This window comes from Rattus norvegicus, chromosome 1, assembly GCF_021556685.1.
Source record: "Rattus norvegicus strain SHRSP/BbbUtx chromosome 1, alternate assembly SHRSP_T2T, whole genome shotgun sequence".
Classification (NCBI taxonomy): domain Eukaryota; kingdom Metazoa; phylum Chordata; class Mammalia; order Rodentia; family Muridae; genus Rattus; species Rattus norvegicus.
Genome location: NC_141534.1, coordinates 87982129 through 88009711, shown reverse-complemented (window position 1 = coordinate 88009711; position 27583 = coordinate 87982129). Strand labels below are relative to the sequence as shown.

At 48.9% G+C, this 27583-nt stretch overlaps 1 protein-coding gene across 6 annotated transcripts in view; it reads left to right on the top strand.

Annotated features, from left to right (window-relative positions):
• Positions 1-1566: 1566 nt before the first annotated feature.
• The window catches only part of Bicra (BRD4 interacting chromatin remodeling complex associated protein), a 73759-nt gene continuing 47742 nt past the window's right edge, over positions 1567-27583 (top strand). For all 6 annotated transcript variants that reach the window (XM_087652253.1, XM_087652246.1, XM_087652239.1 and 3 more), the window contains exon 1: positions 1567-1601. The gene's annotated coding sequence lies outside the window, so the exon portion shown is untranslated. The remainder of the gene's footprint in view (positions 1602-27583) is intronic.

The following is a 27583-nucleotide window of genomic DNA, read 5'->3' as shown; positions in this document are numbered from 1 at the left end:
TTGTGGACAGCAACTTTACCCACCGAGCAACAAACCCACAATCAGCATTTTAGAAAACAGGAAATAGAGGTACAGATGAAGTAATTTACATCACATTACACAGCAAGCAAGTAGCAAAGGACATCGTTTAGCAGGATCCTGCTCATTGGTTCAGGGCCCATAGCTTCCAGCCTCTTACAATTTTTTATTGTTGCACCCGGACCTTCATTTACTAGAAAAACACCCTCATTACATATATTCTTAGACTTCATGAAAGCAATTAAAGAAATTAAGCCAGTCATAGTGACACCCAAGTGTTATCCTAACACCTGGGAGATGAATGGAGGAGTTCCAGGCCAGCCTGTGCTTCATAGCAAGACCTAGCCCCCCCCCCCCAAACAATTAAAATGTATGCTTAAGTATTAAGGCTAGTGCACCATGAAATCAACGATAAGACTTACAAAACAGATCGATCAGTCGTTTATACAACGCATTTATTCGATACCTACTGTTGTGCACAACGTTTTCTAGAGCTCGGGAGAAAGGGTATGTGAGACCTGAATGTTAAGAGATCAGGCCAGTGCTGTGCAGAAGGGCAGGCCGGGGCGGTCTGGGAACGCGCTGCGCAGTGCTAAAATGCCCGCTCACCAAGTGCTCTGCGAATAGACCTGTGAATCCAAGCGTCACTCAAAGGATTTTTGAGCTTCGGATCTGCGCGGCTGGCCAGGCATGAAGAAGCAGGCTCTCTAGCAGGGCTGACCATGGTCCTTGCGCCACAGCGGCTCAAAATCCCCAGGCTCGGAGAGACTTGATACGCCACGCCTGGAGTCCGGGTCATCCCCAATGTTCCCATCGCCTGGCACCCTCGGGGTCCGATGCGGGAAAGCACACTACTGTCCCACCTCCTCTAGAAGCCTCGACCGCACTATCTTTGCAAATCTTCTGAAGTGCCCTGCGCATCGTCCCGCAGAAGCCACTATCTTGGGCCACGGAGCACAAGGGGTCCTCTCTAGGCGGGCCTGGCGCAGGGATGCGGACACGTACGGATCCCCCTAGCTCCTCTTCCACTACCAACCGGAATACCAGCTCCAGGTTGCAGACCTACGGCACCAGAACGGAGCAGGCGCTCTAGCAGCCGGGCTCCGCCAGGAGGAGGGGGCGGTGCCGATACTCCGTGCTCCCGCCCACAGAGTTTGCAGCTTTTTATTGGCTTCCAGATCTGCCGCTCTAGCGCTCTTCACTACGATTGGTTAGATGACACATTAGAGGCGGACCCTTCTGTGGCTCCTCCTCGTAGCTGGGCGGAGGGGAGGAAGAGGAGGAGGAAGGGGAGGGGGGGCGGGACACAAAACCAGCAAGGTTTTTTTTTTTTGCATTTAATTAAAAAAATTTTTTTTGCATACCCCAGGGGCGCTCCCCGGAGCGGGGCGCGGGGCCGGGCCGCGCGGGGCCGCTTCGTTGCAAGGGCGGCGGCGGGCCCGGGCGCAGCGGAGCCGGGCCCCGCCATGCGATCAGGCAGTGCGCTGACCGGCCCGGCCGGCCGGCCCCTTCTGGGTCCTCCCTGTGCAGCCCGTGCGGGGCCGTCCCGGAGACCCCGCGCCGACGGCTGCTCAAACATCAGGGTGAGTTTCTCACAATGTAGCAATTTCTCTTTAAATCTCTTAACTCTCTCTACCTGCGAGTCGGGGCTGTGACAGGGCGCAAAAGCGAGGGGGGGAGTGGGGCTCGGCGGCGAGGGTGTGTGTGTTGGGGGGAGAGAGCCAGAGCTGGGGCCGAACCCACTCCCCCCCGACTCTCCACACTCAGCCCCCCAACCGGGGCGCTGCGCCCGCTGCCGCTGCTCCGGCTCGATTTTTTTTTTTTTTTTTTTTTTTTTTTTTTTTTTGTGATCGGCGCCCACCACTATCCGCACACCCCCATCCCGGGTCTCTCGCGACACCGCCGCCACCCCGATCTTGCAGAGAGCTCCCCCTTCATTGCGCCCCGATCTCAAACCTTGCGCCCCGGTTCCCTCCCTGGTCCTTCCCGGGATACAATGCAACGGAGGAGAGGGGCGAGCGCGAACGTCCCACAGGGGGGAGGGGCGGAGACCCCCCCGCCCGCCTTAAGGACCCCCTCCCTTCCTCGTGCTCCCCGCCTTTTCTGGGGAGCGCCAAGGGCCATAGAGAGGCAGCTGGATCCATCTCCCCCCCTGTCGCGCGTCCCGTGCGCCCCCCTCCCCAAGTCCCTCTTGGGGGTGCCGGGGAGAATCGGGGGTCTTCTGCAGGCTTGTAGGGAGGGATGAACTGGGATGCAGGCCATTGGGTCTCCCCTCTCCATCGCCCCTAAACAATGAGAGGAGTTGACTTGGTTCTCCTATCCCCGGCAGGGAGTGTAGAGGACCCCCGCCCCCTCAGCGGGCTAGTCCTGCAGGAGGCCTGTTCCTAGGGATCAAAGGGAGGGAAAAAGGAAGCCTCCAAGCCTGTCACCTTCTGGGATTTGGGGCGGCCCCTGAACTCCAACTCCATGGGCCTAGGAATGGGAGGCACCAGGCCCAACCCTGGGCACCGCGCTCCGGGTGGTGACCTTTAGACAAAGGCAATCCTTTCCCCGGAGTGATCCCGGCCAGGTCCCTACGGAAGGGGGCCAGGCCGTGGGGTTGGAGGGAGAGGGGTGGGTTAGGATGGATGGATGGATGGTCGGGTGGATGGTTGGGTGGGTGGGTGGGTGGAGAAGGAGGGAGGAGGAGGTTTAGGACCATCTGGTTTTCCCATCGCCTTGGCTGCCCCACGGCTGCTTCCTCCGCTCCTGTCACCGGCAGCCGCGGGGAGACAAGGGACCAGGGAGGGAGCTACCCAGCCAGGCCTTGGGCCTCCGCCAGCCTGAGGACCCGGCGACGAGCCGCGGGAGGGCGCGGGCTCAGAAGCCCGCGGTGATTGGAAGGCATAGTGGCTCCTTCCTCTCCTCGCCCCTTTGTTTTGCTTTGTGGTTCTGAGCAGCTGAACATCCCTGGAGGTGGGGTTAGAGGCTGCCGGGTCAACTCTCCTGGGGAAGTCTTGGTGACAGGGCCTTCTGAGTCCCTGTGCACTGCATTTGGTACCCCACCCCCAAGTCTTAAACCTTCATCCCCTTTTGTTGCTATCCCCAACGTGGTGTCAGAAAAATCTGGGGATGTGTGAACATCCAAGACTCCAGGCTGGAAGTCAAGAGATCTTTGGCACACAGCCTCTCCCCACACCTGCACTCCAAGATGACCCCAACCCCCAAGATGAGGAAACAGGGGAAGCCACGCTTAGAGACCACCCTTTTCCTAGGCGGCCTCACGGGACTTATCAGTTGTTTACCTCAGTACCCTGTCTTCCTCTGTAGCTCCCCCACCTCCCAGAAGCCGGAAATAACCACTCTCTACCCTGGATTGGCTACTGCTAAATGTCTTCCATCCTTGTTACAGTCTGAGGAGTGAGCACAATGAAATGTTCCCGTTTCCCAGGCAGGCTCACTGAGGCCTAGAGTAGTTAAAGGATTAGTATAAGGTCACACAGTTGGGGTCACTTTGAGCCCCAGGTCACAACATCCTAGAGATTATACAGCCTAGCCTATACCAGTTGGCACTCACTTTGCTTTACTTTGTCCACTTTGACTTAAGTGGACTTGGGTTTAGAAGACATCCGCCAGGTGTTTTCCCTGCAGAGTTGGTTTGGCAGAGGAGGATGAGGGCTCAGCTCCATGGGCCATTTCACCTGTGTCTGGTGTGTGTCGGGACAGGGGGAGCCCAGGTCTAGCTGGATGTCTAGGGCTTGGCATTGCTTAGGACCCAGTACTGTGCCACCATCACTCAGCACTTCATCTGATTGGGACTTAGCTTGATTGCTGTCATTGGACTGTAGGGAGGGAAGATGAACTGATTGTCTGACTGGGACTGTTGTAGTGGTTTCTGCTCCTCTGGCCTGAGACCCACATGGCGTCTGGATACAACTGGCAAAGAACTTGGATCTCACACCAGCCCTAACCTTACTTAGGCAGGACTGTCACCTGCTTGGCTCTGTCACCTCCTTACAACATGCTGGAAGTTCTTTGACCTGACTCGGAGGTAGGGAAAGGAGTGGCTATCTATTTAGCCTTAGGTGTTTGGGATAAGGATGACCCATGTGATAGAGGGGTGTTCCACACTAAGGTGAGCAGAGAGAGAATACAGTAAGCAATGGCTAAGGTGTGCTCACTAGAGAAGAGCTCACTGCCCCCAGTGAGGGAGGTGATATGGGTGGTGTCTTTTTTTACAGGAAAATAAACGGAGGGCCAAGTATGTGCTCCATGGCTAAGTTGTGCTGGCCAGGTTGCAGGGGCTAGTGATGGGAGGGTTCCTTATGAGGCTGAGGCGTAGGCATAGGGTCTGATTCTAGGGTTGTTGCTCCCACACTGATTTCTTCTTTTTGTAAGGATAATATAACTCAAGGACTGGGCACACCAGGAGGAGAGGGGGCTGTTGGGAACACTGACTTTAGAGATTCAGTGTTCCCTGAGAGGAGGTGCCTGTTTGGGGAAGATAGGAGAAACTTAAATTAGATCTAAAAGGGACAGTCCTATGTCTTGCCTACTGTGTACTTACTTCCTTGCTTTGCCAGAAGCCTCTGGCACCTATGCTAACTTTTCCTGGGATATTGGGGTAGGGGTTCCCCTATCCTGTGGAAGGACCAGGAGTCAGCATCAAACCTTTGGGTCACAGGGAAGATGGGGGAAAGAGGTTCTAGGGTATACATGGGTCTTCCTAGTCCTAAGGCCAGCTCCCCCTCCTGACTCCCCAAGGCTTCCTTGACTCCTAGTCTCAAGAATGCAGAGGGCGGCTGGGGGGGGGGGGATGCTAATTGGAAACAGAAAAACGTGGCATTCCTTCGGAGGAGCTTGGGCTGCAAGCAGGCAGGCCTGCCATCTCCCCCCACCCTTCTCCTGCAGCTCAGGAGCTGGGGTGGGAGGCCCAGGTCATCTCATCCTGGTCTCCTCCCCTGATTCTTGGATGCAGCCCAAGAGCCTTGCACCTGGCTTCCTCTCCCCAGCAGGGTCATACACCCCCTCCCCTTTATCCTCTGTTCACTTTTTTTTTGGTCCCCAGCTATGAAAGATATAGCCATACCATAGCCTCAAGCAAGGTTGGGAAGTGCTGAATCGAGTGGTCCCCAAGGATTCCCCGCCCCCCAATTCCTTCTGTGCCTGTAGCAGCCTCTGTTTAACTGTTCCCAGTGGACTGAAGCCTTTGTGTCTCCAGGACAGACAAGGTTCCCCGTGAAAGGGCCTGAGGAGCTTTCCAAAGGCATTTTTAGTTTGGGGACAGTGAATTTTGTGTATGAGTTCTATGCATTCAGGTGGTGGCTGGTGAGGCAGAGTGCCTTTGTTTCTTCAGTTGTTTCCAGCTAAAGTTGCTGGGGGTTGGGGGACTGTTGGGGAATCAGCCCTGGATCAGTGTCTTTGCTGGAAGCCTGGTCAGCGGGAGAATTGCTGGGCTCCCTGCAGCAGGGCTTGATTAGTTCTGTCTGGATGGCCCGAGAAACTCCAAGGAGGAAGTTTGAGCTGTTTTTGCTCTCTCCTCCCTGCTTCTGATTTTTTGTTTTGTTTTTGTTTTTACTTTGATTTATATATATACACACACACACATATATATATATGTGTATATATATATATATATATATATATATATATATATATATATATATATATATATACCTCCAATTGCTGAGATTCTGTCACACCAGAATTTTTTGTTGTTATCAAGACAGGATTTCTGTGCGTAACAAACCCTGGCTGTCTTGGACTTGCTTGGTAGACCAGGCTAGCCTCAAACTCACAGAGATCTGTTTGCCTCTACCTCCCTAGCACTGGGATTAAGGGTGTGCGTATCCACCACGCCTGGTGAGGTTCATTTTCTTAACTGATTAATACCTAAAGGACAGATTAAAAAAAAAACCAAAAACCTGAAACAGAAAGTTATGGTTGTTAGTCTGCCTTCTATCCTCCCTCCAGCTTCCTCCCTGGGGATAACTTCTCAACTCTCCAAAGAAACTCACTTTGCATGGTTCGTAACACATTCTCCTATTGTTCAGCCCTTTGCTTTTTCATATCATCTTCCTAGGACAGCTTCTGTGTGGCTTTTCCACCTTTCGGTGGGCTCTGTGGTATTCCACTGGCTAGATAAGACTTTGTTCCCTGTGATGGTGTGGCTGTGTTACTGTGTATTGCCAACCTGCTGGATGAAGGCCTGGGGTTTGTTTCCTGGTAGCTCTCAGAGATGTCTGGGATGCTGCCCTGTAAGGAAGTCCGTTCTGGCTGTTCTCATCCAGAGTCTGCCGAGCTGCCTTAACGAGCTGGCAGTGTTTGTGTCCCAGGACATCTTTGCTTTCTACCCCTGCTCAGAGCCTGTATCACATGTAGTTGTGCAGGGCAGAACCTTGGAACCCAGCACAGGGTCTGAGTTTCATTTCTGTAACTCGCTACCCAAATGGGGCTTGCTGACTCTAGTCCTGTTTCTCCTCCTCCATGAAACCCAGGACCAGCCTTAACCGGTAGCTGTGAGGAAATGCAACTCGGGTGAAGTTCATGAGTCACTGTGTCTGGGGTCTGTTCCACCTCAGCCAATTCTTTTTCCAGGCAACCTTTTCAACCTAGGTGGGCTGGGAATTCTATAATGGAGGCACAAAACAGGATGCCAGGTTTCTCAGTGCTGGGTCTGGAATCCAGGGTCTCATTGCATGCTAGTAAGCTATACCGTTAGCTCCTCCCTGGGGGATTCCAGGCAGGGGCTCTACCACTGAGCCATGCCCCCAGCCCCTCATTGTGGGATTTTTGACTGGTGCTCTACCACTGAGTCACTCCCTGACACATTGTATTTTAAATTATGTTGCCCACACAGTCCTTGAACACTTTAAAAAGTATTTTCATGTATATGTCTGTTTGTGGTCATATGCCTATGAAGGCCAGAGGATAGCTTCGCCTTCCATGCTGTTGGAAGTTAAGTCTCTTTTACTGTTTGCCCCTGTTCTGGGTACTCCAGACTAGTCAGCCCAAAAGCTTAGGGAAGGCTCCTGTGTCAGCATTCCTATCTCACCATAGGAATGCTGGCATTACAGATGCTCACCACCTTGTTTGGCTCTTATATAGGGTTCAGGGACCAAGTTCAGATTGTCTGGCTTGCACGGCCATCTCCCAGGTCCTAAGATTTTGTGAACCTTTTTTTGTTCAGCTCCCCAGTAGCGAGGAGGACAGCTCTGTGCCAAGTTCCGGGTCTTATATCTTACACAGCCCCCCCCCCCCAGCATTGGCATTATAGTTTACTTTGTGTGTATAGGAGCTTATGAGTGTGTATGTGGTAAGTGCGTATGTGTGCGGAGGCCAGAGCGAGGTCCCAGGTGTCTTGCTCTCTCATTCCCCTCACTTTATGCTTATGCTTGGAGACAGGGACTCTCAGCCCAGAACTGTGTTCTGTCTCCCTCCATTCCTCTCCTTCAGTGCTGGAGCTTTGCATGGTCATACCTGGCTTTTTATTCCAGTTCGGGGATCTGAACTCGTGTCCTCATGCTTGCACAGCGTACACTTTTTCCAGCTGAATCATCTCCCCAAGCTACGTACAGTCTTGCATTTATTTTATTATGTTTGTTTGTTGTTTATTATATGTATGGAGGTCAGAGGGCAACCTACAGAGGAATCAGTTCTCTTCTTTCACCATGTGGGACCTGGGGATCAAATTCAGGTCATCAGGCTTGGCACTGTGTGTGTGTGTGTGTGTGTGTGTGTGTGTGTGTGTGTATTTAAAGTTTTTATTTTTTAATTTTTTTATATAGGGGTCTCACTATTTAGCCCTGGCTGGCTTGGGACTTGCTATGTAGACCAGTCTGGTCTCAAACTCACAACAGAGATCTGCCTCCTGAGTGCTAGGATCAAAGGTGTGCACTACTAAGCCTGACTTAAAAAAAAAAAAAATGTTTTCCAGCCAGACGGCGGGTTTATTAATGATGCACTCATCTTTAAAAGCATTGGTAATTACATTTATTTATGTAGAGGTTAGGGCCAGATTGTAAGGAGCCATCTACCATGTGGTTCTGGGGATATGATTCAGGCTATCAGGCTTGGTGGCTTGTGCACTGAGCCACTGCAGCAGGTCAGGTATTGGCACTTGAAGTGGAGGGCACCAGGCACGATGGTCACATACCATCCAGCCTTAATTGACTTCTGGGTAACAGAACTCCCTCTCCTTGGATGGTTGTGAATTACAGGAGGCTTTCAGTATAAGCCTCACCACTGACGGAGAGGCTCCCAGGCTCACTTTGTTATAGTTAGCTTCCCATTTTGAATTTTTTATTGCTTTTATTTTTAAATTACATAAACGTGGGAGGTGGTGGGATTTGCACGTGTGAGTGCAGTGCCCAGGAAGGTCAATAGGTGTCGTGTCCCCTAGAGCTGGAGTTAATTTTGAACCAACTGAAGCAGGCGCAGAGAATTGAACTTGGTGAATTCGAGTCTTTTGAACATACTTTTAATCCCTGCCATCTCTCCAGTCCAGATTCTCATTTTCTATTAGAGAAATCTGCAAGCAACCACTCAGCAGAGTTCAAAGTAGCATATAGCCTGCCCAGATGTTCCTGGAACAATTTTTTTCCCCTGATCCTTTTTTTGGTCGGTTACCCCTCCTCCACACAGGTCAATCATTTTAACTTTTGCTCAGTGTTTCTTTTCGGTGGGATCATATTCTAACACATGGTGTTATCCATTGTGTTGTTTCTGGGTCCAGACTCCATTTCACCTTCTCCAGGGGATGGCCTGTGCTTCTAGAAGGTGGTGGCGGCGTTGGCATTGTCCATTTCTTGGGTGGGGAAAACAGATCACAGATCATGAGGGTTTGGGCTTGCTTATACATTCTCCTGACTTCCCCAGCTTGGGACTTCAGTACCCCCCCCCCATCTTGGTCTCGCCCTATGGTGCATTGTCTGATTGCCTAGGTTTGGGGGGTCATACATTGGGTGTGTGGAGTGTAGGGTACAGATGGCTGAAATTATTGGAAGAAATTGTTCCCATGTGTTAGGCCTGGTGGTGCGGGCCCAAAATCCCAGCTACTTGCAAGGTTGAAGCGAGAGAATCCTGAGTTTAAGTCCTACCTGGGCTCCAGAGAGAGGTCAAGGTCAGGCCGAGAAACTTAGTGAGACTGTGTTAGAAACAGAAAAGGGGTCTGAGCGCCGCCGTGTGCTGTGATGGCTGTTGTTTTCCCACTAGGAAGCACTGGCTTTGCCACACCGCGAGAAACAAAACATTCCTCCTCTTTGAAAAAAAGGGGGATGGAGGATGGGGGCTAGGGGGTGTGGCTCTGAGGATGTAAAGTGCCTGGAATCTCCCTGTGAGAGGCTGGTCCAGGAGCATGTGGGAGGCCCTGATTTTGTCCCATTCTAACATGTACACATAAAACAGATACATTGTTCTCATCAAGGAGAGTGGAAGAAGGGGGCTGTAGCCTCTGCTTGGTGGTATGTCCCTTGGATGCCTGGGTCAACTGCCTGGGGTTTAATTAGACCTGGCTCTGCCCCTTCTAACTCTATGGCTGGGTGACAAGGCTGGTCTTTTCCTTAAAACTTAGGGGAAAGACAAGACTAGCCTCTCTCTCGAACCCCATTGTTAACTGCAGTCTTGTGTGACCAAGTGTTCCGCACTGGCACTAGGAGTGAAGTGTGTTGGTTACAGCTGGTGTCAGTGCTCTAGAGATGGCGGACAGAGTCGCTCTTTCTGCAGTTTGATTGGGTCAGAGAAATAAATGGCTGATGACTCAGGATACCCCTACACACGCCCCTCCAGCCAGCCTCAGCTGCCTTTGCACCCTTCTAGTTGCTAGCGTCATCCTTCCCTCTGCTTGGAGGGAACTCATGATCCTTCGGTGACCCTTCCCTAGTTTCTTCTCCAGCAGGCTCAGGGGCCCAGTGAGCTGAGATACCTGTCTAATGCTATGGGACTGTTGTTAATGACCCTAGGGACCTTGAAAGAGCCGGCGGGGGAGCCTTGCTACCTCAGCATTCCAGGGTACCTAAAGATGAGGTCCCCCTGGTATCCTGAACCAGGTGTGGGTACTTCTGCGGTTTGTCTGTCCAGATACAGGGTGGGCTGGCTGCCATATCGTGGACCCTACCAATGCACTGGACCTTAACTTTTCTCTGTCCCTCCTGAGGGACATATGGTGCCTTGAATGCTTGGCATAGTGGGGAGAGATCTCCTTAGGGGGCTTGGTAGCTCCCGAGGCTTCCTCGTGATGGCTCCTCTACTTCATGGTTTCAGTTATTTAAATTGAGCAAGAGGGGTGAATACAGTGCTGTAGGATGCATTACAGCTGGGCGTAGTGGTACATCTGTTGTCCAGCACTTGAGAGGCAGAAGGAGGAGGATTGCAAGCTAGCCTGGGCTACAGAGCAAGACTGTCTTAGAGCAAACGCCGTAAAAATCCCAGGGTTGTAACACATGAATCCGCTTGGTAGGTGGAGGCAGGAAGATCAAGAGTTCAAAGCTATCTTCAGCTATGTAGCAAATTTGAAGCCAGCCTTGGGTACAGAAGACAGTGCTTCACAAATAAATAAAATAAATATGAACAAGCAAAAGTGGATCAAAGTACCTTCCCGGTTTGGAGAGATGTACCTCTGAAAGTACTTCTTCACAAGCACGTGGACCCACGTTAGAATCCCAGCACTCACTTCAGAGGCTGGGCATGGCCACCTCCATATCAGTAACCCATGCATGGGGCAGAGTTGGTGCTGGGAGCTTTTTTTTTTTAAGGGCTTACTGGCTGCTAGCTTAGCTCCAGGTTCAATGAGAAACCCTGCCTCAAAAGAAAAGGGTAAGGCAGAAGCCAGACAGTAGTGGCATGTACCTTTAATCCCAGCGCTTGGGAGACAGAGGCAGGAGGATCTCTGCTAGTTTGAGGCCAGCCTGATCTACAGAGCAAGTTCTAGGACAGCCAGGGCTTCTCAGAAAAACCCTGTCTCAAAAAAAAAAACAAAACAAGGAAGAGGCAGAGACGGAGATGGAGGGGGAGGCAGCGTCAGCAGCAGAGAGTGATGGAGTAGGGCACTCATGCTCTCCTAGCCTTGGGCACCGGCACACACAGGGTAGGATGTGGCTCAGCTTGCTTAGCTGTGAACAAAACTGGGTTTAATCCCTAGCATCTCAAACCCAGCATGGTGAAGCAAGCTTAGCATCCCAGCACTCAGGAGATAGAGGCAGGAGGATGAAAAGTTCAAGACTATTCTCAGCTTCACAGAAAGTTTATGTCCAGCCTGAGTTACATGAGCCCCTGCCTCAAAATAAAATATAAACACCTTGGATGAACCATTTTCAGAGAACATTCATAAACTTCCGGTAGATGGTTTAAATTGTTCCATTTTTCAATTTTATTGTTGCGGTGTGTATATACACATGTCATGGTAGAGATCTCAAGGTCAGAAGACAACCGCGTTATCTGTTCTTTCCTTCATCTTTACGGTGCTTTAGGACTTGAACTCAGATCTTCATGCTTGTGCAACAGTCACCTTTACCCACTGAACCATCTCACCAGCCCTAATTGTTCTATTTCATTTCTGTTGCTGTTAATCTCTTGCTATGTCTAACTTATAAGTTAGACTTTATCGTAGATATATATGTATAGAGAATATAGACTTTTCATATATTATTTATATAGTCTCATTTGTTTTGGTATAAGTAAATGATATATTAATTAGGTTAATTTATATACTAATTAATATATGTGAAAGACCATATCATTAGCGTCTGGAACCATCCTCTAGAGGTCTTGGGCTTTCTGCTCCTCAGGTAATGGAGGACTGCTGCAAATCTGCTTCCTCGTTGTCATCTCACTGAGGTGTAATTTACATACAATAAAATATACAGAGTCCACCCTTGTCTTCTGACAAGTCTTAGCCAGAGCATGCCACAGTGTAAGTCACACTCCTCAGCAAGACACAGCACATTCCTGGCCCCACCCAGCTCGCACCCTCCCAGTCACTGTCCCTGATGACTGTCATCCTGGCCACAGCCGGTGTTTCACAGTTGTGGAATACCACCTGTAGAGTGCTGTCCTTCAGCGTGTTGCTAGAGACAGGTCTGTGTGGTGTCCCTCCTGCTACCTCCTCAGTGCTGGGGTTATGGGCAAGCATAGCCATGCCTGGCTGTCCTTCAGGTTGAGCACCTTCTACGTGTGTTTATGACGTGAGTTAGTATGTGTACAGGCATGGACTTGCCAGTACATGTATGTGTTTGGAATTCAGTGCAACCTGGGGTGCCCATCCCTGCCTTCCACTTGGTTTGAGGTAGTGTTTCTTGTTTTGCCAAGGTAATAGGGTCATGAACACTCAGGGGTTCTTGTGTTTCCACCTCCCATCTTACCACAGGATCATTGGAATTGTACGCATGTGCTACTGTGCCCACCCTTACTTGGGACCTGGGGGATTCAAACTCAGATCCTCACACTTATTCAGCAAGCACTTTACTTACTAAGCCATTTCGTCAGCCCTGGAGTGAACACATTTCACTCGGTATCATTCTTTGTAGACCCACTGCATAGATCAGGGGTTTGTGGTATGTAGCTGTCCACATAAACATGTGTTTCCCTTTGGATGGAGGCCAGAGGTTAACAGCAGATAGTTTCTCAATACCTCTCCTTTTTTTTTAACCTTTAAATTTTTATTTTAAATTTTGTGTGTATATGAGTATAGGTGTTTCTTGGTGTGTTGTATGTTTCTTGGTGTGTAGTGGATTCCAGGCAAGTGCTCTACCACTGAGCCACACTCCCAGCCCCTCACTGAGGATTCTAGGCAGGGACTCTACCACTGAACCATGTGCCCAGCCCCTCACTGGGGGATTCTAGGCAGGGGCTCTACCACTGAGCCATGCCCCCAGCCCCTCACTGGGGGATTCTAGGCAGAGGCTCTACCACTGAGACATGTGCCCAGCCCCTTACTGGGGGATTCTAGGCAGGGGCTCTACCACTGAGTCACGCCCCCAGCCCCCTCACTGGAAGATTCTAGGTGGGGGCTCTACCACTGAGCCACGCCCCCAGCCCCTCACTGGGGGATTCTAGGCAGGGCTCTACCACTGAGCCACACCCTTAGTCTTCCCTTTTCTTTATAACTTGGGACAGGCTCTCACTAAGTTACTCTGACTGGCATTAAATATAGTCCTACTTTGGTCTCTTAAGAGCTGGCATTATAGGGGTTGGGGATTTAGCTCAGTGGTAGAGCGCTTGCCTAGGAAGCGCAAGGCCCTGGGTTCGGTCCCCAGCTCCCAAAAAAAGAACCAAAAAAAAAAAAAAAAAAAAAAAAAAAGAGCTGGCATTATAGGCTTCTGCCATGCTTGGCTCGAGGTTCACTATTTGTTAGAGTTCCTGGCTTCTTACTTGGATGAACAGAATTTTCTGGTGTCCACCCAGACCATTTCCTCCCTGAGTATGTCCCTTTCCATGACTCTGTACTTTAACTTAGGTTTAGAAAACAAACAAACAAAAACTTTTCAAGCTAAATGTGTGTGTGTGTGTGTGTGTGTGTGTGTGTGTGTGTGTGTGTGTGTGTACACGTGCACCTCTGTGTGTGTATTGAGGTCGGGTGACAAACTTCTCTCCACCATGTGGTCCACAGGGGTAGGCTTCAGGTGGTTAGCACCTTTACCTGCTGAGCCATCTGGCTGGTCCTTACTCTGATTTTTAAGAAGCCTGGAGCTAGCTGTGCCCCCTTTTGTTGCTGGGAAACATAGAGGCAGCTTCTGTGCCTAGATATCCCCTCACCCACATAGCAGAGGTACAAGATAATTATTTAACTCAGTACAAATATAGGGAGGGACAAGGTATTCCTCACCAATTAAGAACGCTTGCTGCTTTATTGTAAGGACCAGCATTTAAAACCTAGCACCCAGTCCCATACACAGTTACACACATACCTAAGCAAAAACAAAGTAAGTTATACCGTGTGCATGTGCTGGCTGGGGGCGTGGGGTGGTGGTGGTGGTGGTGGCTCAGTTTCTAAAGAGTTTGGTTTGCAAGAATGGGGACCTGAGTTCAAGCCCCAAATCCTGGTTAAAAAAAAACAAAAAAACAAAAAACCAAAACAGTCACGTGTCATAGTGCATATGTATAGCCCTGGCACTGGGAAGGCAGAGAAGGTGGATTCCTGGGGTGCTCTCAGCTAGGCTACCGTAATCAGTGAACCCTGAGTCTCTATGAGACCTGTCTGAAGAAAAGGTGGAGGGCCTGAGAGATCAGCAAAGTAGATACTTGGGACCCATGTAGTCAGAAAGAACTGAGTTCTGAGAGTTATCCTCTGACCTCTATACATGTGACATAAAATAAAATATTAAGAATTATTTTTTACGTGGGTGGTGCCTGGGGAATGACATCCTAGGTTGTCCTTGAACTCACACATATACACATGTGTGCACACACAGAGTGGCCATAGGGATTCAGCACTAGAGGGGCCGAGGTGGGAAGATGAGAATTCCAGGCCAACCCGGGCTACATAGCAGATTCCATTTCAAAACAAAAAAAAAAAAGAACAGAATCACTTGTGATAAATGTACTACTCCAGGTCCATATGTTCACCTATATACATATATGATCAGTTCTAATACATCCAGAGACATAGTGGAAGTGTGAAACCATATTCTACATCTGCCTGCTCAGCCTTCCCTATCACTCCTGGCAGTTCCAGCCCGCGGTCACTCACCGTATCTGTGTGTGGCTCATCCTTCGCTGTCCCTGCAGATGGATCTGTGTGGAGATTTTGCTGGGTGTAAAGGCTTGTGTCCCTCCTGTGCCTTCCTCCCCAGCTGCCTTTCAAATACCACATGTACACTCTCTGTCTGTCGCTTTTCTCTGTGTCATGTACAATGGCTTACACTGCTTGCCTCAGTAGTAGAACATTTTTGCTTTCCCCTTTAAAAAAAGCCTCTTATCACATTTATCTACTGATTTGTGTTTATGAAGAGGGAGTGCATGTCATAGCACATGTGTGGAAATGAGAGGACAGTGTGCTGCAGTCGTTTTTCTCAGTTTACCCTGTGGGCCTGGGGGGTGTTGAACTCAGGTCACCATGCTTAGCTGCAAGCACCTTTTACCTACCCAGCCATTGTACCTGCCAGTAGAATATATTTCTTGAGTCCATGAGGCCTGGATTTGTCCCTGGCACTGGAGTAATGGTTTGGAGGTACGGGGGTAAATGAGGGAAAGTAATTGAAAGAAATCTACAGTTTAGATTCCCAGGTTACTTCTGGCCATCTGTCTGTCCCAGAGGCAAAGCCCTATGCCAAGTCTCTACCCGAGTTGAGATTTGCTGCTAGTTAATTCTAATTCTGTCTTCCTGGCCTGTGGTTTGTGGCCCCCTTGAGCATGGTGAGGCAGAACTTTGCCTTCCAGGCAGGTGAGGAAGAGGTTCTGGATCGAGATTCCCGGACTGGTTCAGGAAGAGGCTTCCGTCTTGATTATGCACTTTGGCAGGCTTCTTGAAGTAGAGTGTTCTCTGCGGGCATTGGGCACAGTGGCTAGCAGTAAGAGGACGGACGCCCTTCGCCTGAGGTGTTTTGATCAAAGCCACTAGGAGCTTTTCAAGGGAGGGTGGGCCTGGCAGATGGAACTGGACGTGAGTGGTTTTGTGGGTTTGTGGACGGAAAAGGAGTTCAAGAGCAAGGCCACGGGGATGAGTAGCTCACAGGTGGACATGCATGTGGTATAAGGGGCAGCCCTTCCATAAGAAAGTTCAGACACCCCTGGGTTGGCAAAGGGAGACAAGGGTGAGGATGTGTGAGGACAGCTCCTGAAGGAGGGACTGGCCTGACCAAGAATCAATCTGTCCTCCCTATGCTGTGCACTTGTGGGGAGGAGAGTCTCGCCCAGGTGTGAAGGTCAGTGTCTCCTCCTGAACAAGTAGGGAGTTTCCAGAAGCCTCTTGGCTCAGAGGGACTAGGGTCAGGTTTCCTGGGTTAGAACAGGTGTTCTGGAAGCTCTGGACCACGGTTAGGAACTCAGGAAGCTGGGAGGGCGGGCCCTGTGGGGAGTTCATGACCATTCTCAATTATATAGCAAACTCCCTGAAACCCTATCTCTAGGAAGGTTGAGGAGTGGACAGCGAGACGGCTCCATAATAGATGCTTGCTGCCTGGCTTCACCTCCTGAATTCAGCCTAAGGGATTTACATGGTAGGAGAGAACCAACTCCCACTCCATTGGTCGCCCTCTGACCTCCACACAGCACATTGTGCACACCACTAATACACTCACAAACACACAGAAATATAAAAGGGGGAAAGAAGGAATGAGTGAGGGCTGCCCGGGCGGGGAGAGGGCAGACAGAGGCAGCTATAAGACTGAAAGAAAACAACAGTTTTGCCACCTCTTGGCTCTAGGCTCTCTGAGGTGGAAAGCCCTGTCCTTCCATCCAAAGTCCTTGTACCTGGCTCCTTTCCCTAACCTTATCTCCCGCCCTTTTATCTGTTTTCCCCACACCCAGGCTCCCAGCTCCTTCACTCTCACCTGTCTCTACTGGGCTGTGCCCAGGGCCACTTCCCCATGCTCTACCGCTGGCTCCTTAAGCAGGTGTCTGCCCACAGCCCCCTGCCCCATTGGCACAATAGTCTCCTACAGGCCCTCCAGGACCTAACACACAATCCAGTCCATACTTAGTAGGCAGAAGAGGCCACACGCAACTTTCACACAGGTTGTGGGTATAGAGGACACCCTGGGCGAGTTCTAAGAGTATGACCAGGTTTCTGGAGCGTATGAGAAGAAAGAGTGATGGAAGGTTCTGGAAGAGGCAGGGGAGTGCCGGACTGAGCTGAGGAGAACAGCTTTCTCACAGGTTGGCTGCTAAGGACTCTGGGAATAACTGAGGCCACCCTGGTGGAGAAAACCACTTAGGAGGTCTTCCTGCCTGGCCTGGGTCAGGGACCTTTGTTTCTTTGTGCCTTCTATAAGCACAAGGTAGTTCTGGGGTCTTCAGATTCCTCTAAGGGGTTCTCAATAGAAAAATACATCAATAACTGTATACCCTCCAGGTTTTTTTTCTTCTGAAATAGGGCCTCACTCCAGATAGGCTTACCACAGACTCACAATGATGCTCCTGCCTTTCCCTGCTGAGTGCTGAGGTTAAAGGTGTGTACTAATATCCCTGGTCTAATTTGGAGAAAGGATTTTGGGCTCTTTTCAGTGAGACAGGAACTCCTGTGACCCAGCTTTTTTGAGCTCACAATACAATCAAAGATGACCTTGAATTCTCAAGCTTCCCACTCCCAAGTTCTCTGCCACACCCAGTAAACCCATGCTCTGCTGGGAATCAAACCCAGGTCTTTGTGCTAAATAAGCATTCTCCAACTGAGCTTAGCCCAGCCCTGCCTAAGGGCTTTATCTAGAGTCTAGAGTCTAGATTATGACAACCTGAGTTGGCTCTACCTGGTCTATATCTGGATAGATCTTTTTGCAAAAGACTTGGGAGTATTGTGCTGTTACTCACAGTTGCATTTAGGAGTTTGGTTTAGAAGTGCCTTATTTCACAGAGGAGGAAACTGAGGCATGGAGATGTTCACTGCCTTGCTGGGTATCATCATCGTTGTCGTCATTATCACAACACACACACCTTGCCAGTGTTTTATTCACAAACTATAAGACCAGGTCCTAGTTCTCAGGTCCAAGGCCAGAAAGCCCAGAGCCACTTTAGAAAATAGCTTACTTCTTCTCTTATCTCCTAATTGCCCCTGAACCATAGTTCTAATTGCCCCTGAACCACGGTTGATGCAGTTCAGAAGCTTCTGTTCTTTGTCCATAAAGCCTTGGTAACCTGTGGTTATGGTGGTGACCCATGTCAACAGCCTCCTGGAGTCTCTAGGTATATGTGAGAGCACCTAATCTACTGAGGCTGGTGACAGATTCATGTCCTGAGAGCAAAGCCCTGCCCTCCCAGCTTGGTTTCCGCTAGCGAGCCCTTCTGCCTTCTTGGTAGCTAGAAGGATGACATTCTGGGTCACCAAAGCTCTGTGTTCCTCCTCATAGTAGCCAATGTAGACGTTTCAAAATTCATTCCCTGGCCACCCATGTAGAGTGGCTGTTGATATTAAGGGACAGTTAGGGCAATCCAGGGACATGTGCACTGTGAGTTGAGGTAGGGGTGGGGAATGCAGAATTCAGTTTTGTATTGACTGCAGATCCACACTACCCCCTGGGAGGGTGGCTGTGGAATTTAATTTAGCTGTGGAATTTAGTTCCGATGACTTTTAAAGACCCTGCCAGTTGCTCTCTGTACCGGCTGTTGTTGCTGTTGCTGTCACCAATATTTTGTGACTTGATACTATACCTGCCCTGAAATAGACAAGATTGGGCTGCAGCTCAAGGGCCTCAAACGTTAATGCACTGATGCACCCCTTGGGGAGCCTGGTAACCTGTGGGCTCTCAGACACTGGCTGGCAAGTCTCAGACATAGATTCCTTCTTTCCTTCCCTGTGCAAAGGTGCGTTTTGGCTTACAGTTCAAGGGTGAAGCCCAGCAGGATGGAATGAGAGGCAGCCACAGGCAGTCACATTGTCTACACAGTCAGGGAGCAGACAGAAACGGACACTGGTACTTGCCCAGGGAATGGTGCTGCCCACATTTGGAGTGAGCCTTCCCACCCGAGTTGAGCCGGTCTAGGAACACTCACAGCCTCAACCTGGAATCCTGTAATTCTAGATTGTCAAGCTGACAGTCACCGCCAACCATCGCAAATTCACTCTTTGTCAGCTAAACACCCAAGTATAGCAATCAAAACATTTTCTTACCCTCATTTATATGAATGTAAGTAGTGTTCATGCCACAGCACAGTGTGGAGGTCAGAGGAAAACTGGCAGCAGTCAGTTCTTGCCTTTCTACTATGTGGATTCTAGGATTTGAACTCAGATTGTTAAGCTTGGCTGCAAGCTCCTTTACCAGCTTAGACATCTCACAGTCCCCAAAGATAGTGAAAGATTTATTTTTAATTGTGTATGCTCCTATTCAGTCCTCACAGAGGCCAGGTGTCAGATTCCTTGGAGCTGGAGTTACAGGGGTTTTGAGCCACCTGATATGGGTTAAAGGAATCGGACGGGGTCCTCCGGAAGGCCTGTGTACCCTTTTAACTCATGAGCCATCTCTGTAGCCAAGTAACATGAATTCTGGGAACTGAACCCCAATCCTCTGGAAAAGCAATAACCTCTGAGTGATCTCTTCATCCCCCTGGTTTTATTTTTTATTTTTTGAGACAAAGTATAGCCCAGTCTAGCCCTGGAGTTCTTGGTTCCTGAAGTTCGTGATCATGTCTCTCCCCAGTACCTGTAGCTGCATTCATGAATATAATAACCAAGCTATGTTTGCTATAATCTTCGATAAGGTTGGATTTAAATCTGCATTCCTTTTTCGCTTTTGGATATCTCTTGTGTTCTTTGCCCCCATCCATGCTCTCTAATTGTCAGTTTACTTTTTTTTTTTTCCCTTCGGAGCTGGGGCCCGAACCCAGGGCCTTGCGATTGCTAGGCAAGCGCTCTACCACTGAGCTAAATCCCCAACCCCTCCCATCCATGCTCTCTTCTTGCTTCCTATAGATTGAATATTTTGTTTTGTTTCCATTAAGGATCAGACTTAGGGCTTCTAGCATGTTAGGTAGTCTCTCCAAGTTGCTCTACCACCGAGCCACACCCCTAGTTCCTCACTGGGAGACTAGTGCTGAATCACATCCTCATTTCCTGAATTAAAGCAAGGATTAATGACAGGCTCTGCCTCCAGTCCTTTGGGTGTCTTGTATTGACATTATTCTAAGCTGGTGAGCGAGTGTCTTTTTGCTCTGTGGTTTCCATTCTGTGTCTTTGGCCAGGACTTGGCTTTGATTCTGAGTGCTGGGAGCCTGTAAGAGTGTGGGGGATGGTCAGAGCCTGGTAGTGACCTGACCTCACATTTCTTTTCCATCTCTGAACCTCAGATCTCTTATGCAAGAGAGAGGCATAGCTGAGGCAGAGGCAGCGTGCCCTTACACTCGAGGAGGCTTGCCAAATTGCATTCCAGGAGGGCTTTGCCATTCTTGCCCCTCGCACGCACAATCAGAGCTTCTACGTGGCTGGTTGGTGACAGGCCTGTGCTAGACCTTGGGAACACTGGCCCACAGCAGTCTGGGGCTGGCTGCTTCATTCTTGAGCCTCCACTGTGATCTTAGAAAAGGGGGAGGACTTGGAGGGTGGGTGTAGCAGAAGGAGAAGCACGAGAGAATTCTAGAATTGTAGCCAGATGCTGTGGGTTGTGCCAGTGTTCCCAGTACTGAGGGGAAAAGGGCAGGAGTTCGAGGCCAGTCTTGGATACAGAGTGAGACTGCCAATGGGAGAGAGAAATAGAAACAGACCTGTTTCAGAGCCTGTCTAGCCTCGAAGCCATTGGCTTGTGCATTGGGCACAAAGACCTTTTCGAATAGCAGGAACCAAGACCCACATGCCAGCTTCAGCAGTGGTGGTGGCAAGCCACTGAAATGACTTACTGGGCCACAAGACCTGACCTGGAGGCAGGATATGTATACTCTTTTCTTAGCTCTGTGTGAACATGTGTGCTTCTGGCTGGAAATACTGGTGTATGGTTGCTGGGTAAACCCAGAGCCCACCATAGGTGCTATGGGAGAATCTGAAAAACTGCCTTTTGAGAGGCATATGTCATTAGAAAGGTTTTGATTGGTTCTTGTTGCACTTAAAAATTATTTTTACGTTTTATGTTATGCAAGTGTACATGTGTGCATGTTCTAAGCCACGAGGAAGTCATAAAACAAGTCCCTTCACCATTTTGGTCACAGGGATCCATCTTAGGGGTTCAGGCTTGATTGACTTCAAGCATCCTTACTCTCTGAACCCTCTCACTACTGGTCCCTGTGTGTTCTTTAGACCGTAACTCAGATAACCCGGGCTAGCCTTTAACTTAGATAGCCCAGGCTAGCCTTTAACTCACTATGTAGCTGAGGATGGCCTTGAACTTCTTATACTGCTGATAGATTCTACCTGCCTTCCCAAGTGCTGCCATTACAGCACGTGTCACTGTGCCAGGCTGCCTTGGGAGCTTTTGAAGGCTACTGTGCAGAATCCTGCTTCTTTGTATAACTCCCAGGGTTGTGTGTTGCATATCCCGCTTGTTGTCTTCAGGTCTTGCTATGTTTACTTCTAGGTTCCCCAGGCCTGGCCAGAGTCAGGATGAACAGTGACAGTGTCTGATGGGCCTGTGGTGTAGTTTCAGAAGCTTGCTCTCTGAAGGCTCAGAGCTTGAGGCTGGCTCATAAGCCTGGCCTCCCTGGTGCTGAGGGAGGAAAGAGAAGCTCCTTGCTGGGTTAGATCAGAAACCAAATGTCATGGGCAAATCATGTGGGTCATATAGTTTGATTGGAAGCAAGCAAGGCCAGACCTGGAAAGGGTCCTCAAATGGAAGAATCCTTGAGGAATAGCCAAGGAAGGGGTTTTTCTTCTCTCCCTCTGTCTTCCACATTCTCTCTCCTGGGTTATCTGAACCTTCTCACTAAACAGGCTCAGTTTGGACCTCATGTCCTTACTCTCAAGCGCCTATAAAACCCCAAATAAGAACACAAACCAAGGGCTGGAGAGATGGTTCAGTGGTTAAGAGCACTGACTGCTCTTCCAGAGGTCCTGAGTTCAATTCCCAGCAACCACATGGTGGCTCACAACCATCTGTAATGGGATCTGATGCCCTCTTCTGGTGTGTCTGAAGACAGCTACAGTGTACTCACATTCATAAAATAAATATATCATAAAGAATAAAAAAGAACTCAGACTATTCCCCATGAGGTCATTATGTTAGTTATCAGAAGCTCTGCCCAGGGGATGACTGGTATGAGTCTGGCCTGGGTATCATCTTTCTTGTGTACACTACCAGCCCCTGGCTTTGTTCTCTGTCCTCATCTGTCACTCATTCCTCCCTCCTTGCCTCTCTGGCCTCCATCCTTCCTCAATCGAGACTGAAGATACCACTTCATTTATGTCCTTAGTCCAGGTTGGAATTCACTGTGCAGTTGAAGGGGGCTTCAAGCTCACAGCAGTCCTCCTGCCTCAGTATTGCCCATTTAAAACTATACATTTTTAACTCTTTTTCCCTAGAGGCCTTTTACTCTATAGCTCTTAGCAGTTTTTGGCATGCTATCTACTTTATATTTATGTTGATTTTACCTACAGCCATATTTGCAATATAATATTTAAATAATTTGATATAGCATATCACCTGTAATTTTGCATTTATAGATAGAAAATCAAAACATATTGCATTTTAGTCAGTTGGTAAAAATCAAATAAATGTAAATTAAATATATGTAAGTATGTCATTTGCTAGTTTATGGTGCTGTTTTATATGTCCTCTCTCAATCTGCTTTCAGAAATAAAGTGTTAAACTGAGTGTGGTGAAGCATAGAATCCCAGGACTTGGAAAGCAGACCAAGGGGTCCTGTTTCAGAAACCAAGTAAAGGGGGCAGGAAATGGCCTCAGGATTGTGTTGCATAGCTCACAAATGCCTGTAACTCAGGCTCCAGGGGACACTGCACCTCAGGCCTTTTCTAGCACCTATACTAACATGCACATGCCCCCATACATATATCCCCATATGCAAACACACAAATGCACAAAGTAAATCTTTAAAAAAACAAACAGCCAGGTATGGTGGTACACACCTTTAATCCAAGCATCCTGGAGGCAAAGGCAGGCAGATCTCTGTGAGTTCAAGGCCAGCCTGATCTATATAGTGAATTCTCCAACAGAAAAACAAATCAAACATGGAGACTGTTAGATGGCTCAGTGGATAAGAATGCTTGCCACTTGCACTGGAGAGATGGCTTAGCAGTTAGGAGTATTGACTGCTATTCTAGAGATCCTGAGTTCAATTCCCACCAACCACATGGTAGCTCACAACCATCTGTAATGAGATCTGAAGCCCTCTTCTGGTGTGGCTGAAGACAGCAACAGTGTATTTATATAAATAAAATGAATAGATCTTTAAAAAAAAAAAAAAGAATGCTTGCCACCAAGCCTGACCACCTGAGTTTGATCCCCAGAACCTACATAAGCAAAAAGAGAACCAACTCTGGAAAGCTGACCTCTGACCTTTAATTTGCTCCATTCTGTGGCATGGGCACCCACCCACATACATACACAAATTAATAAAATTGATGTACTAAAAATCCCAGCTAGGCTCTGGGCAGAGCTGGTGCACACTTTTAATCTCAGCACTCGGGAGGCAGAGTCACACAGGGCAGATCTTTGGGAGTTCGAGACCAGCTTGGTCTACACAGAGGACCCTGTCTCAAGAAAAAAAAATCACAAATAAGCTAGGCCTGGTGGTGGACACCTTTCATTCCAGTAGTTGGGAGGCAGAGTTTGAGGACAGCCTGGTGTACATAGTGAGTTCTAGGACAGCCAGGGCTACCTGGTGAGACCCTGTCTTGAAAGTAAACTATAAATGAACAGATATCTTTGTCGTATTTTAGGCCGTCCCCTTAACTTCTAGACTGGACCTAGGCATGTAGCCCCATGCCTCAGAATAATTGACCAACATATGAGTATTGACTATAAAGATGTCTTTAGTCATTTATTTAATTATTTTGTGTAGGCAGGTGTGCCAAGTGTAAGTGTCAGAGATCGAACTTGAGTCATCAGAATTTGTGGCAAGCACCTTTGCCCACATGTGCCAACCCATGAATGTTGATTGAACAGGGAACTTAGATGAAAGAAAGTGTGTTGAATGTACAGGGGAGAGTTGAGAACCTTACAAAAAGGCCCAAAGGCTTCAAAGCCGGCTAGCTCCAGATTCAGCTGTCTAAGTGGGCGGGGTGAGTGTATGACTGAAACCACTTCCATCGTGCACATCCTGTGTGACTTGGAGTCCCCAGCTTAACCCAGTCTGGTCCTCGGGACCTCTTCTGTGAGAAGCGAGGGAAAGAAGGGTTCATTTATTCGACAGCTGTGCACTGCGAATTGACAGTTTCTTGGTGAGCTGCTATAACTATTACCTGGGGTGAGCAGCAGCAGGAGAGGGTGGGGGGCTCTTGTGGGCCCCATTTCCTCCTTCTGTAAGCTGGAAAGATACCCAGTTCAGGGGTGGCCTTAAAAGGTCAGTTCAAAGCTGGATGCCATGTCTTAGGCACTGAGAAGGCTAAGGCAGGTGGATCATCAGTTGGGATATACAGTGAGATTCTGTGCTTTCCAAAAAGTGGTTCAGGTGTCCAGCCTGGGGTCCTATTTGTGGCCATAGTGGCTGATAAATGGGTCTGGACACACTAGCCTGGCATGGAGTAGAGGACCGGGATGTGGCTGAGTAGGTAGAGTGCTTGCTAGCATGCATGGGGTCCTGGTTTGACTCCCAGCAATGCACAATGGTGCACATGTCTGTAACTCTGGCATTTGGGAGGTAGAGACAAGGGGGATCAGGAATTCAAGGTCATGTTTGGCTACCTATTGAGGGATCATGTTTGGGGGTTCTGGTGATGGTGTGTGGTGATAGTGGTGGTGGTTTTGGGGTTTTTTTGTTTTGTTTTGTTTTGTTTTGTTTGATATTTTTTTCTGTGTGGCCCTGGCTGTTCTGGAACTCACTCTGTAGACCAGGCTGGCCTCAAACTGATCCACCTGCCTCTGCCTCCTGAGTGCTGGGCTTAAAGGCCTGCAGCACCACTGCCCCGCTACACACTGAATTTTAGATCAGTTTGGGTTGCATAAGGCCCTGTCTCAAAACAATAATGATGAAATGGTGTATTGTATATGGTAACCGGTGCTTGTATGTACACACACACACACACACACACACACACACACACACACGCACACACTCTTTTCCATTTTCTTCATTTGTTTAGCTGATGGTTGAAGCCCACCAGCTCCATTTCAGCAGTTAGAGCCTGCAGTTTGACGAACAGAGAGTGGAGACAGAATATGAGGACAAAATCCAACAATGGAAGCCACTCATGGCCTGTTGATAATGCCCTCTCAGTGCCCCATGGTCTGGACTCCAGTCTTAGAAGCCTGCAGGGGTCACTGGGATAACCCTGAAGGTCAGAACATAGAAAGAACTCAACCCACTGTTCCGGGATAGGGTTTGCCCACTCTCCACCCCCACCCTGCTGGAATGACTTCGTTTCCAGTGCCCTCTAACCTCCTTCACAGTAGCTAGTTGTTTCTAGAACCCTGCAGACCATTTCTGCCCCAGGTTCTTAGCACTGGCTATTCCCTCAGCCTGGGATACTTTCTTCGACATATTTCCCTGGTCTCTGCTTCAAGGTCACCACTGCTGAGAGATGTCTGCCCCCCACAAACAACTTGTTTAAAACTGTCTTGTTACACACACACACACACACACACACACACACACACACACACACACACACACACACCGGGGGTGGAGGAGAACATTCAGTAGGTAAAGGCACTCACTACTCAGTACTCAGCCTGGTGATCTGAGAACAACTCTGTGGACCTCCATATGTGTACTGTTGCATGTGTGGAACCCCCCACCCCAAACACACACATACATCCTGCACACATACAGTAATTAATGATAACAGGCTAGACCTGAAAGCCAGCCTGGTTTTACAGAGTTCTAGCCAGATGGGGCTCCATATTGAGATTTTTCTTAAGAAAAGGGAGGAAGGAAGAGAAAAATAATAACAAACAGTTAAGGGCTGGAGAGATGGCTCAGTGATTAAGAACACTGACTGCTCTTCCAGAGGTCCTGAGTTCAAATCCCAGCAACCACATGGTGACTCACAATCATCTGTAATGAGATCTGATGCCCTCTTCTGGTGTGTCTGAAGACAGCTACAGTGTACTTGTCTACACAAAATAAATAAACAATTAAAAATGTAAAAAAGCAGTTTACAGTTGGATGCCCCCCACTCTCTTATCCTAACCAGTTTGTAGCCCTTCACTTGGTTGATGAATTGAGATAAGTTGCTTGCTAGTTTATAATTCTGCTAAGTTTTCCTTTACCAGCAATTTAAGCTCTGATGGGGTCTCCCAAAGTTTGGGACATAGTGAGTATCCACTAAATATTTGTGAATTGAAGAAAGCAACTGCCCCCTGCCTTAGTACTTATTTGTTTATTTTTGAGACAGGGTGTTAACATGAAGCTCTGGCTGTCCTAGAACTCCCTCTGTAACCCTGGCAGGCCTCAAACTCTCAGAGATTTGCCTGCCTCAGGCTCCAGAGTGCTAGAATAAAAGTGTGTGTCACCACAGCCAGCTTCTTTTGTTTTGTTTTTATTCATGTGTCTGAGTGCAGGTCCCTGGGAGGCTGGAGGATTACCATGGAGTAGCAGTTACAAGTGTTGTGAACTGCCAGATGTGGGTGTGGGAATCAAACTCTGATCCTCTGAAATAGCAACGTGTGCTCTTAACTATTGAGCCATTTCTCCAGTTTGTTTGTTTGTTTGCTTGCTTGTTTTAATGCCCACTGTTATGTGACAACATTTTTTTCTGGGGAGACATAACACATCCCAGATAGAGATCACATGACAAACCAAAGTATAGATACCACCAAAGTCCAGTTTGGTGAGCCAGTGAGTTTTTGGGGGTTACAGATGGGTGAGGAGCATCTGCATCACCAAGGTTCACCCCAGCATAGGTGACAGCTCACAAAGCTGGGAACCCGGAGCTCACTGCACAGCCTGCGGGCAGCTCAGAGTCTGGAGAGTGACCTTTCCCGATACCTTAGTTGGTCTAGCCTCTTCCAAGCTGGTCTGGTCTCAGATTCTTCTTTTCAGTTTTTCTTCCTATGAGTGTCTTCTTGGCAGTTCAGCTTCCTCCTTTCTGAGGGTTTCTCTGAGTTTTTATTGCTTACTGAGGCAGGGTGGAGCCTAGAGGTTCTAGTCAGTTTCAGAGACTTCCTGAAACTACTTTGAGTTGTTGGCTTTCCTGCTTAAGGAGCTTACTCTGGGATGGAATGTTTTACTCTCAGAGGAAACTATTACACAGTACCCACAGAGAAAAACCTCTCTCTGTCTCTGTCTCGCTCTCTCTCACTCTCTGGTTGGTTGGCTGGTTGGTTTCTCAGACAGGGACTCTCTATGAAGTCCTGCCTGTCCTGGAGCTTGTTATATAGACCAGGCTGACCTCAAACTGGCAGAGGTCCTTTGCCTCCCAAGTACTGAGATTAAAGATATGTACCACCATGACTGGTCTGGAAGACATACTTTTTTTTTTTTTAAGTTTTATTTTATGTGAGTACAGTGTCACTGTCTTCAGACACACCAGAAGAGGGCATCAGATCCCATTACAGATGGTTGCTGGGAATTGAACTCAGGACCTCTGGAAGAGCAACCAGTGCTCTTAACCAGAGTCATCTCTCCAGCCCTGGAAGACATTTCTTAGAGTCAGAAATTGGATGGCCCATGGGGTCTTGGAGGGAGAGGCAGGGATAGGAGGTGGAAGTCACCACAACCTCCAGAGCCCTTCCAGCTGTGCAACAGTTGCTTGGGAGTTTTCTCTGTCTTGTGTCTCCATCTCTTCCCCTCCCCACTCTTTGGTTGAACAGGAGAACCTGCAAACTACACAAATGAACTACCACTGAGCCACGCCCCCAACCCCTCACTGGGGGATTCTAGGCAGGGGCTCTACCACTGA